Genomic DNA, 10,450 nt, shown 5'->3' on the forward strand with positions numbered 1-10,450 from the left:
AGTATCTACTTCGTTGGGTATCTCGCCATGTGTGATGTGTGTGATTCTTTCTGGTTGTTGCATGGAGCTGCAGTCTATTTTATTTTGTTTCTGCAAAGTAGTCTATAGTGTCCCACTGTGTATGTCCCCATTTCACTGCTGGTGGATATTTTGGCTGTTTCTGCTTTTTGGCTCACATTAATAAAGCTATGAACATTCCTGTACTCCTGTCTAGGTGAGCATTATGTATGCATTTCTGTTGGAAATGCTGGGAATGGTGTGGAATTACCAGATCATTGGACATACATATTTTTAGTTTTAGTAGATATACTGCCAAATATTTTTCTAAGGAAAAGTGTTCTATAAGCAGTTGTATTGCTGGTTCTCCTGCCTTTTGTAGAAATTGCTTATCCATCACTCTGACCTCTCCTTTCCTTTCATGTGATCTGAAGCTGCTTCCCAAAGTCCTCCTCGTTTCTGGAATTTTTTCCCTCCGTTGGTCAGTCTTGCCCAGCTGTGAACATTGTGACAAGCCAATTGTTGGGAAACAAAACCCAAATCTGATTAGTAAGCCTGGGCCTCAGACCTTGCTCACAGGACCGTTGGACCTGCCCTTGGGGAGCCTGGCTTGAGCGGGCTGCAGGGAAGTCAGCTCATTGATAAGAACGGAACTTAGCCCATTTACATTCGCCACTTCCCCATGCTACCTTGGCTGTGTAGGGGCTGCCTCCACATCTGCATCTCCTTTCGGGGGCAGTGTTGTCAAAAATGGCCCAGTTTGACTTGCCAGTGTGTTGTGCAGTGGAGCCCTTGTCCATAAGTCTCTTGCGCCAGAGTCTCTGGTGGGGAGCGGGGGTGGCGAGAAAACTATTATGTGCTACCATCCTAGAGGAGAAACAGGCTGAGGGGCTCCATGCCAGGAAGTGTTCTGGGCTCCTCTCGGGGTCTCCATTCCCTCGCTAATTCCCCACCACATCCTTATGCTTTCACTTTCTTGGTCCCTTCCAAATCTGTGCACTTTTCCATCCTCTAGCCCTGCCCCAGCCTAGCCCATCTCTTCACAGATGGCTCATGGACATTCACCTCTAGACAGACTGCTCCCTACTTCTCTCCCCATGGTAGCCTGATGGATTTACACACTCATGAATCCATTCAACAAATATTTATTAGTGCTTATGAAATATCTGGAACTGTACCAGGCTCTACAGGGAACCCAACCCTTGAGATATCTACATTTTAGGAAACTAGTCTGGCTGTGTCCTGCAGGGGCTGCCTGTTGGCTCAGTGTGAACTTCAAGCTTTATGATCTGGTTTAAGACCCTACACTGCCACTCTGGCTCTCACGAGCCCTGCAGACCACCCCCCACCCCTAGCCCCACTGCTTACCACCTTGACTCCCTCAAGCAGCCTGAGGACCCAGGAACACTAACCAGCTACAGCTCTCCTACCAGCCCCTGTGTCTGGAATGCACCTCAGCCAAGTGCCTGGCATCTGTCCACAGGAAACAAGACCAGTGTCCTGCAGGAATGGACATGTGCTCTACTGGGGCATACTCCTCTCAACTTATTCTGAGGCTTGCCTGCCCATCTCCTGGGCCTTAGGATACACTACCATCCCAAGTCCCCTCAGGGGACTGTGGGGTCTCTGCTCTGAACTATTGCCCTATCCCCCAGGTCTGAGGAGAATCCCCTCATTGCATGGGTGTCAACAGTGGCCAAATGTATTCCAGGGTCTGATGAAAAGGCATCTCTTCTCACTTATGATTAAAAGAAATCCACATAGGTTTTACAGAAATCAAGATGAAAAGGTATGAATTTCCCAACATTTAGAAAATGCTCTGTGGGACAAAGAGCAGCACAAGGCTATAAGGTACACCTTTAAAGTGAGGGATGTTGTTAGCATTATCCTTATCAACAACAGCATCTGAGAAGTGAGCCAAGAGGATGACCTTGGGCCACCCAGGAGCCAGGGGAGCTGGGAATCTAATACCAGCATAGCTGCCTGCTCCCTTTCCCACTTTATGGATTTGGGTACTCTCTCAAAGGAAACAGGAAAAGGGAGGGAAGCCCAGCTCTTGGTCAATGTGTCACACTTCCTCCTACCCAGAGCCTGGGGCAGCCCCAAGCTCTCCTGGTGGAAGCCCTGGCTCCTGCCCAGACTTCTTCAGCCAGCAGGGCTGGAGGAGGGTGGGGTCATTTCATGGGCTGGGAGGGGAAGCCAGGGAGTCAGCAATGGCTGCTAGAGCCACAGCTTCTAGTCAGAAACTACATGGTAACTCAGAGTCTCCCCTCTCCTCCCACACTCCAGGAAGCTGACCCCCACAGCCCTCAGGCCCCTTATCCCATTGGGATCTCTCTGGGGCAGCTGCTGCCAGCCCCTTGCAGATTCACAGAAGGGCTGTGGCTCAGACAAACCCTAACACCTCATCTCTCACCAGTTCAACCCTTGGAAATGCAAGTCCCATCCAGTGTTGGGACTCAGGCTGAAATCAGTGAAAGCTGCAAGAGCCTCAGGCCATATTCATGCCAAAGGCTCCAATGCCTATGAATCTCAGGGACAGAGACACAGACTTGGGCTCCATGACTAAACAAAAATACTAGCTGTGGCTATGGGCCTGGGTCCTCTTGTTACTGTGAGTCCCCATGATAAGAAGGAGCATCTTTCCCTAGAATCAGCAATCTGAAGGTCCAGGAATCACAGACACGGACAGAGCAGGTCCATGACAGTGACAGACAAAGAGACATACATAGCTCAGAGCTCCTGAAAGTAACAGATGGACAGATACTGACAGAGTCCCTGGCACTGGAATTCTCAGCCAGAACTTGGAAGGGAAAGATGGAGAGACCAGTTGGGGACAGTGGCAGTGACAGACTGACACACAGACTTAAAGTCCCTAGCAGTGACAGTCCCAGCTAGTCCCTGGCTGCTGTAGTAGTAGTTCTATCCTGACTTTGGCCCTTAGAAGTTCTTGGAATTTCCTCTTGTCACTGTGACCAGAGGCTTTGAGAGACTTTTACTAATCTGCCCTACCCCACGGTCCCCAGGAAGGGAGTGGGCAGTGGCCCTCATTGTCCCTGGAGCTAGACTCAAGAATAAATCCATTCTCTTGTCCCCACCTCCCTTTCTAAGCCCTGGGGGCAAGGAAATCATCCCCCATATTTCTCCTGGGGCCACCTACTCACAGCATGGTGGACCTGTTTGTCCTGGAAAAGGTCTGAGGGACTACTGTGAGTCCAGATTCTGTGGGCACAATGGAGAGTGTCAAGTAGAGGATGCAGGCCCACTGTTTAAGAAAATGCTTAGCTCTTAAGTGGCCAGCTCTTCTCTTCATACCTATGACCTCCAGGGTCCAGAGACCTGATATCCTCAAAGGTCCTAGCCAAGGGGAGAGACTCCAAGCCAGATGAAGACGTGGTGATTAGCCTTTTTCATAGGTAGGGAGACTAAGGCTGACTTGGACACATTCAGTTCTATAGAGTCCAAGAGACCCCTGGGAACGGGTGAGATATTTCTACCTTGAAGGGATCTTCTTGCTGAAACCATGACTTGACTGCCTGTCTCAGACTGGTCCCTGGGACAGAGACTCTGAGACAGAGATTAGCATGCAGGACTGCTTGTGGAAGAGAAGGGAAGCAGGACTAGGCAGGGGGAGAAGCTGGACTTAATGCAGTCACAACAAAAGTTTCAGCTACCCAAAGGAGAATCCTAGAGCTAAGATGGTCCTTTAAAGTTTTCCTGAGCTGGAGGGAGGAGGAAGTCAAGGTTCATCAGTAATTGGATACAGGCTGTCTCTAGACAAAGGCATGATTTTAGGCATAGCAATTTTTTCCAGCAAAGGAGATCCCCCCAAAGAGACACAATATTCTATCTGGAGCTCAAGGTTGGTCTCTGTTGCTGGTAGGATAGACATAGGACAACAGCAGTAACTCGATCAACTATGGTAAGTAAGAGATCATGGTACTGGATTTATACAGAGCCTCCATCCCTGCCCTCATGGCTATTCCATTCATGTCCCCATTGAGCCGTACTGGGGTAGAACAATAGAAGCTGGATAGAATCAACTGAAGAGTCAGTATTATGTACCTGATTTTTTAAAAAAAAGATTTATTTATTTGTGAGAAAGAAAAAGAGAGAGAGAGCACGTGTGCGTGCGTGAGGAAGGGGGGCAGAGGGAGAGAGACACTCAAGCAGATTCAGTGCTAAGCATGGAGCCCTATGCAGGGCTTGATCTCTTGACCCTGAGATCATGACCTAAGCTAAAACCAAGAGTCAGAGTCTTAGCCAAACGCACCACCCAGGCACCCCTTTCTACCTGATTATTGTACCTCTTCCACTGTGGTAGGATTTCTGGGGACCATTACCATGCAATATGAAACTCTTCATACTTTGTACCAAAGACATTTGTCCATCACATTCCTTTAGCCTCAACTTCCCTGTTCCAGGTTTTCTGGTCTTTCTTCTTCTAGGTCCCTGACCAACCAGCCAAGCCATTTGCCACTGTCCATGAGTACATATATATTTTAATTTCAGACTACCACTCCACACAAAGCCCGTGGCCAGATGTACCACCTGAAGCTCTAGCCCACTGGGTTTTTCCTCACTATTGCCTTTCAAGGTCATCCTTGAGTGGAGCTAATAGTATAGTCCCTAACCATTTTTGGCTTGGTCCATATACAGATCTAACCTGTTTGTGAACCGAGTTTGGGATTTTGCCTCCTCCATCAGCTGGTCCTAGGGGGATCACTCATGCAGAGGTAGGTGTGAGCTGAGGGAGAGGCTCCTGTCCCATAGAAGTAGATGGCATAGAGTTTTAGATTACCTGTTTGTAGAGCTTACTTGTGCCCTGTGATCCTGCTCATACTTGACTCTAGATGTATGACTTCTAGCCTATGATGGGTTATTGCTAGGCCCACCTGACCTTATGGCTTAGTAAGTCTGGCAGAAACCAACTCATCACAAATAGCTCTAGCTGCACAATCATTCCAGCTCCACTAGGGCTCAGTAGTATAACAGGAGCTATTTCTCAAAAGGTGTATAATCCCCCCACGTAGATGTTATGGCCTTGCTCCAGAATCCCAGGGAAACAACATCTTTTCACCACTATTGACACCTATAAAAACCATAGGTTCTGATCATTTATGTAGTGCAAAGGGCAGGGCTACTTGTGCAATACCCTGAAGCTACTGCCAAGCCCTCTCCTGCCTGGGAGCCCACTCAAAGATGGCAAGCTTTTGTGTTACTGTCAGGGATATGGGTCAGAATAATATTCCCAGATGTGCAGTAGATTGCATCCATAACTTTAAGAGGCCTACTGAACATGGTTCATTCTTCTGTATAATTTGTCTTATACATTGGAGGAAATTTCCTGACAGGCTGTAGACCACTGGATCTCTAAAAAGTTTGCTGCTGTGGCCAGCTCTGAAACTACCTTCTAGCATGCATGTGTGTTGTCATGGCCCCCAAAGTGTCAGTCACTTCCTGATCACCTTGTCTGATTGGCATGACATCTCTGACAGAGTGGACCAGTGTAATGGTCTGTGGGATGTCCAAATGGTCCAGATCTCATGGGACTATATTATGATGGAAAGAAGGAGGAAAAAACTTATGCCCAGAAATTGACACTGGTTTTTTTTTTCTAAGTGAATGCAAACTGTTTGAAAGGGATGGAAAAGAATGAAGTCATCAAGAGCAGTGGCTACTCAATGCTCAAGGCTATGTTAATCTGCTGTAGTAAAAATACAACATCTGGTAGGCACAGGGGCTTTAACTATGGCTACCACTTGTTGAACAGGTAGTAGCCCAGTGCCATCTTCTAGGAGATATCTGGGTTTTACTGGTGACTTAAATGAAGATTTGATGGATTTCCTTTAGGTCTTCAATGGTGGCACTAATTTCTGCCATGACCTCTGGAATGTTACATTGTTTTTGATACACCATTTTGGCTGGAACGGGAAGTTTTGGAGGCTTCCACTTGGCTTTCTTCTCTCTGACAGCTCTTACCTCATACATCAAGGACCTAAGGTAGGGAATTATGCTAATCAAGTATGTTTATCTGATTATATTACTGGATGGGTGTGTGGATCCAGAAGGCCCATGATGAGCAGGATTCAGGTAAAGAATCTATTTATTATCTGAACTACATATGCTTGAAGGTTTATATTCCTTCAGATCTTCATATAACAATTTCAACTCAAATCCTATGTTCAATAGTCCCTGAAACCTTTAGATATCTATACTACCTACAGTTAAATAGTATCTATACTTACTTGAATAAATGACCACAGGTCCCTTTTGGAAAAGGCTAGAGAACATTACTATGCACACTTGCTGTACTGTTCTGGTATCTTTCCTTCTGGTAATCTGATTTCTTTAGTCAATGAGTTTTAAGTCATAAGACTGGTTCAGATCTGGAAACTTGGTAAGGGATTTTTGACAGGATCATCATTCTTAATTGTTTCTTTTGACTGCACAGGGTAGCTCCATAATGGTGGGATTTCTCCCCCAAAGAAAGGTATACAGAACATGTCTGGGGAATACCATGATTCTGAGGTGCTATCTCTGGGGTAGCATGTTAAGAAAAGGCAGGGACCCTGGTTGGAGGGTGAAGGCCCTGATCTGGCCCTCAGACTGCAAGTCTGAGATATCTAGTATAGCCAGGAAGAGAAAAAATCAAGTCCCAAGGTAACTGCAAACCTAGGAGGTGGGCAGAGGCAGAGGAATCTGCAAAAGATTCCTCTGGTCCCAGAGAAGGGAGGGAGCCAGTAGTGGCATCATGGAGGCAGGGAAGACCAACAGGTCAGAAAAGAGCTCTAATCCTGGAGAGAGCAGGTCAGTATAGGGTGAAGTGGCATCTCTTAGCAGAGGCTTTGGGTCAGGTGGAATGAAGGGATGATGGGGAATAGGAGATGATGTGAGTGGAAGAGGCCTGCATAGTTAGGCACTGGAAGACTTTTGGACAGACTGGATGCCAAGCAGTTTCCAAGTGAGAGCAGCCCTTGGCCTGCGGACGACCCCAGCCGCTCTTTAAGCTTTCTACAAACCCTTGCTGGAGGATGGACAGGAACTCTACTAAGGTCCAGATGCCAGCTCATGCTTGGGTTTCCCCAGGCAGCAGGTCCAACTGGTCCACCCGTCTGTTCTGAGTTCTTCTCAAGCAGGGCTACATCCAACTGTTTTGAGGGCTTTCCAGAGAGCTACAAAGCTTCTGCCCCATGAAACCTACAGGGAAACCCCCAGCTCTGACACCTACCCCTTGACTAAGGCCTCTAGAATCTGGGCCAGAGGCCAGGGTGGAGCAAGCCACTGAGTCAGGACAGCGGTTTTCTGGCTTCCTTAGTTCAGTCCACAGTTCCCCTACCATCCCCACCCCAGAAGATGACCCTGGCAGGATTGGGGAGCTGAAGCCCATAGTGTCACTGGAATGACTTATATCATTTCTTTAATGCTCACTACAATCATGTGAGACCATGACCCCTCTTCCACGGATGGTGTAACTAAAGCTCTGAGTAGAGAAATAACTTGTCCAGAGTCACATGGCCAGACACTTGAACCCTAGTCTCTGAGACTTCTTGTCAGGTGCTCTTACATTATCCTCCCTGCTGCTCAGCACAAACAGCAAGGATAATATACTGAGAGGGATGCCAGGTTTTTGTTATGCAGCACCATCAAGCCAGCTAGACCTGGGGGTGTCTAAGGGTCTGTCCAATGCCTGTCTCAGGACCCTCTTCTTGAGCTTTACCCAGTCTATCCACCTTCCCCAGATTGCCTCTCATACCTCATATCACAGCCTTCTATAGCCTCACTCCTTGAGGCTCCAGCCTGTCGTTCCCACTGACGCCCCCCTCCTTGGCATCCCAGACTCTTCACAACCACCAGTGTGGTAGAGCCATTTTACCAACACAGAGACTAAAACACAGAGGAGCCAGGGCAGAGAGCATATGAGTCCAACATCTTCCCTAGAGGCGGCCCTTATGTGTCCAAGAACAGCAGATGTGAGGGACAGCAGCCCTGTGTTTTAGCCACCTCAGTGAGGTCAAGGGTGAGGCAGCTGGGGCAGCCCCAGATCCAGGGCCTCTGGAGGGAATCTCCTCTCCTTGTTCCCCACAGGAAGCATGTGGTGCTGTTTGGCCAGCCACAGAGGCCTGGACATCCCCACAGAGCAGCCCTACCTCTCCACCTTCTGGCCTTCTCCCCACCTTTATCACACTGGCAGTCATGCTTATCTCAGAGCCTGGCTTCCTGTTGCTTTTAAAGAGACATGTGGCCTACTAGCTGGCTAGCACCCTGCTAAAAGGACTTTTCCCCATCTTCTGGGGTCATAGCAAATTGTGTCTTGGTCACCTGTAAGGAGGAGGAGCTCTCCTCCCAACTCAGCATCTAGGTCACTCTGGACTGTGAAACAGCCCAGTGACTAGAATGTGAGTTCTTCTGAAACAAGTATAGATGGATTGTTAGATTGCATCAATTTATTTAAGAAATAAATACTTTAATGAGGTCCTAATTACTGTATATCAGGCACTGTCTGGGGGCACTGGGGAAAGTGAGAAACAAGAAAGATTCTCCACCATCTTGATACTTACATTCTAGAGGGGGACATAGATAGTAAAGCAGTGAACGAAAGAATTTTCTAGAATTTCTTGACTCTTCCACCCTCTGGTCCTGAGCTAGCTAGGGCTTTTGGAGACGGCTGTCAAATGGCCTTGGACAGAGCCAGAAGTATCCAGGAAGAAGTAGGGACACATTGTGAGGGAGCCCTGGGACCTGATACTGCCAGGGTGTGTGCTCAGTCTCAGGATACCCTGATCCTGGTCATATGAAGAACTGGACTTGAGATATAGCAAGTACCCTTCTGCCTGAAGCTCCAGTACCTTGAACTGCTAGGACTTTGATGAGTAGATGCCACAGCTGCCCAATGACCACTGCCTTCACCTGGTCATGATCCAGGCTGACACCAAGAGGTAATGCCCAATGAAGCTGAAGCATGTTGGTAATCAGCCACACAAGGGGACATCCTCCCTGTCTGGAACAGTTCTGGGCTTCTGGCCATAGGAGATCAGAGAGGAATGTGAGACAGAGGTTAGCAACATGGGCTGGGAGAGGAAGGCTGTCAGGAGAGGAAAAGTCAGTGGTCAGCAGTGCTGCTCACTACATGCTCATACCATTGCTCACCATCAAGGAGAGCTCTCCTCTCCACCAGCAACCAATTTCCAAAGATACCAAAGCAGGAGGGCTGGGATGTCAAGATGAAGGTTTGGGTTAGAAACAGAAGCAAGGACAGTTGCAGCACAAATGACAGTATCAGGGATGAGGCAGAAGACCAATGAGGGCATTCAGTATTGGGGGCCAAAATGAAGCCACTCCCATGAGCACACCTTAGTGGCTTGAGGAGGGAAGGGGGATGGATGTCTGTGCCCCACCCAGTGATAGTCTCTCAACCAGCTGGGCACAATGCAGAGGACCCCAAGGGTCAGAGAGTATGAGAATTGTTATTATTTTTCAAGAATTGGCTGTTCAAGACTCTAAGAATGGGCCCAGAAGAATGTTAGGTTGGGACAATACTAGGGTAGGTGCTCAAATGCTCTGCTTCTGCACAATTTGATAGCCTTCTTGAGAGACCATGTGGAAACTTAGCTTGGCTCTTGAACTATTTTACAGGCCAGGGATACATGTATATTTGGGATTCACTTGCTCATGCCCACACTGGCAGGTACCCATGAATCAATCTCCAGAATTTCAACTGAATAAGAATGAGATCATTGTTCTCATATAGGTCAGTTTTATAAGCAGCCCTCAAGAAGAACTGGACGCAGATTTGTTATCCTCAAGCTGTCAAAGGCAGCCTACGTCTATGGCGAGCCCTTACACCATAAACCAGTGTACAGAAGCATAATAAAATCCTGGAGGAGTTTACACATTTCTGCCTGAAGCAAAGGCTCCCTGTGAGAGGGAGCATGGCTCTGGGTCTCAGCAGTGACCAAGCTCAGATGACAAGGAAAGTGTGGGCACTTCTGGGGAAGGTCATCCATTTTCCTAAGCCTTTGCCGTCTCAGCTATCCCTGCACGGTCTGTCCCACTGTGGATAGAGCATGGTCAGGCTGCCCCTCAGCTGAAGCAAAGTAAACACCAAAAATACCTCCCAAGAGAACCAGCACACTGCAATGCTGCACAAACTGTAGTTGAACGTTCCAGACATTTCTTAGAAATTACTCTTAGGGGGGCGCCTGGGTGGCTCAGTGGGTTAAGCCGCTGCCTTCGGCTCAGGTCATGATCTCAGAGTCCTGGGATCGAGCCCCACATCGGGCTCTCTGCTCAGCGGGGAGCCTGCTTCCTCCTCTCTCTCTGCCTGCCTCTCTGCCTGCTTGTGATCTCTCTCTGTCAAATAAATAAATAAAATCTTTAAAAAAAAAAAAGAAATCACTCTTAGGTCCTAAGAATGATTTACGTTTACTGCTAAAAATCTAAACAAGTAAAG

This window comes from Lutra lutra, chromosome 5 (genome assembly GCF_902655055.1).
Source record: "Lutra lutra chromosome 5, mLutLut1.2, whole genome shotgun sequence".
Lineage (NCBI taxonomy): Eukaryota > Metazoa > Chordata > Mammalia > Carnivora > Mustelidae > Lutra > Lutra lutra.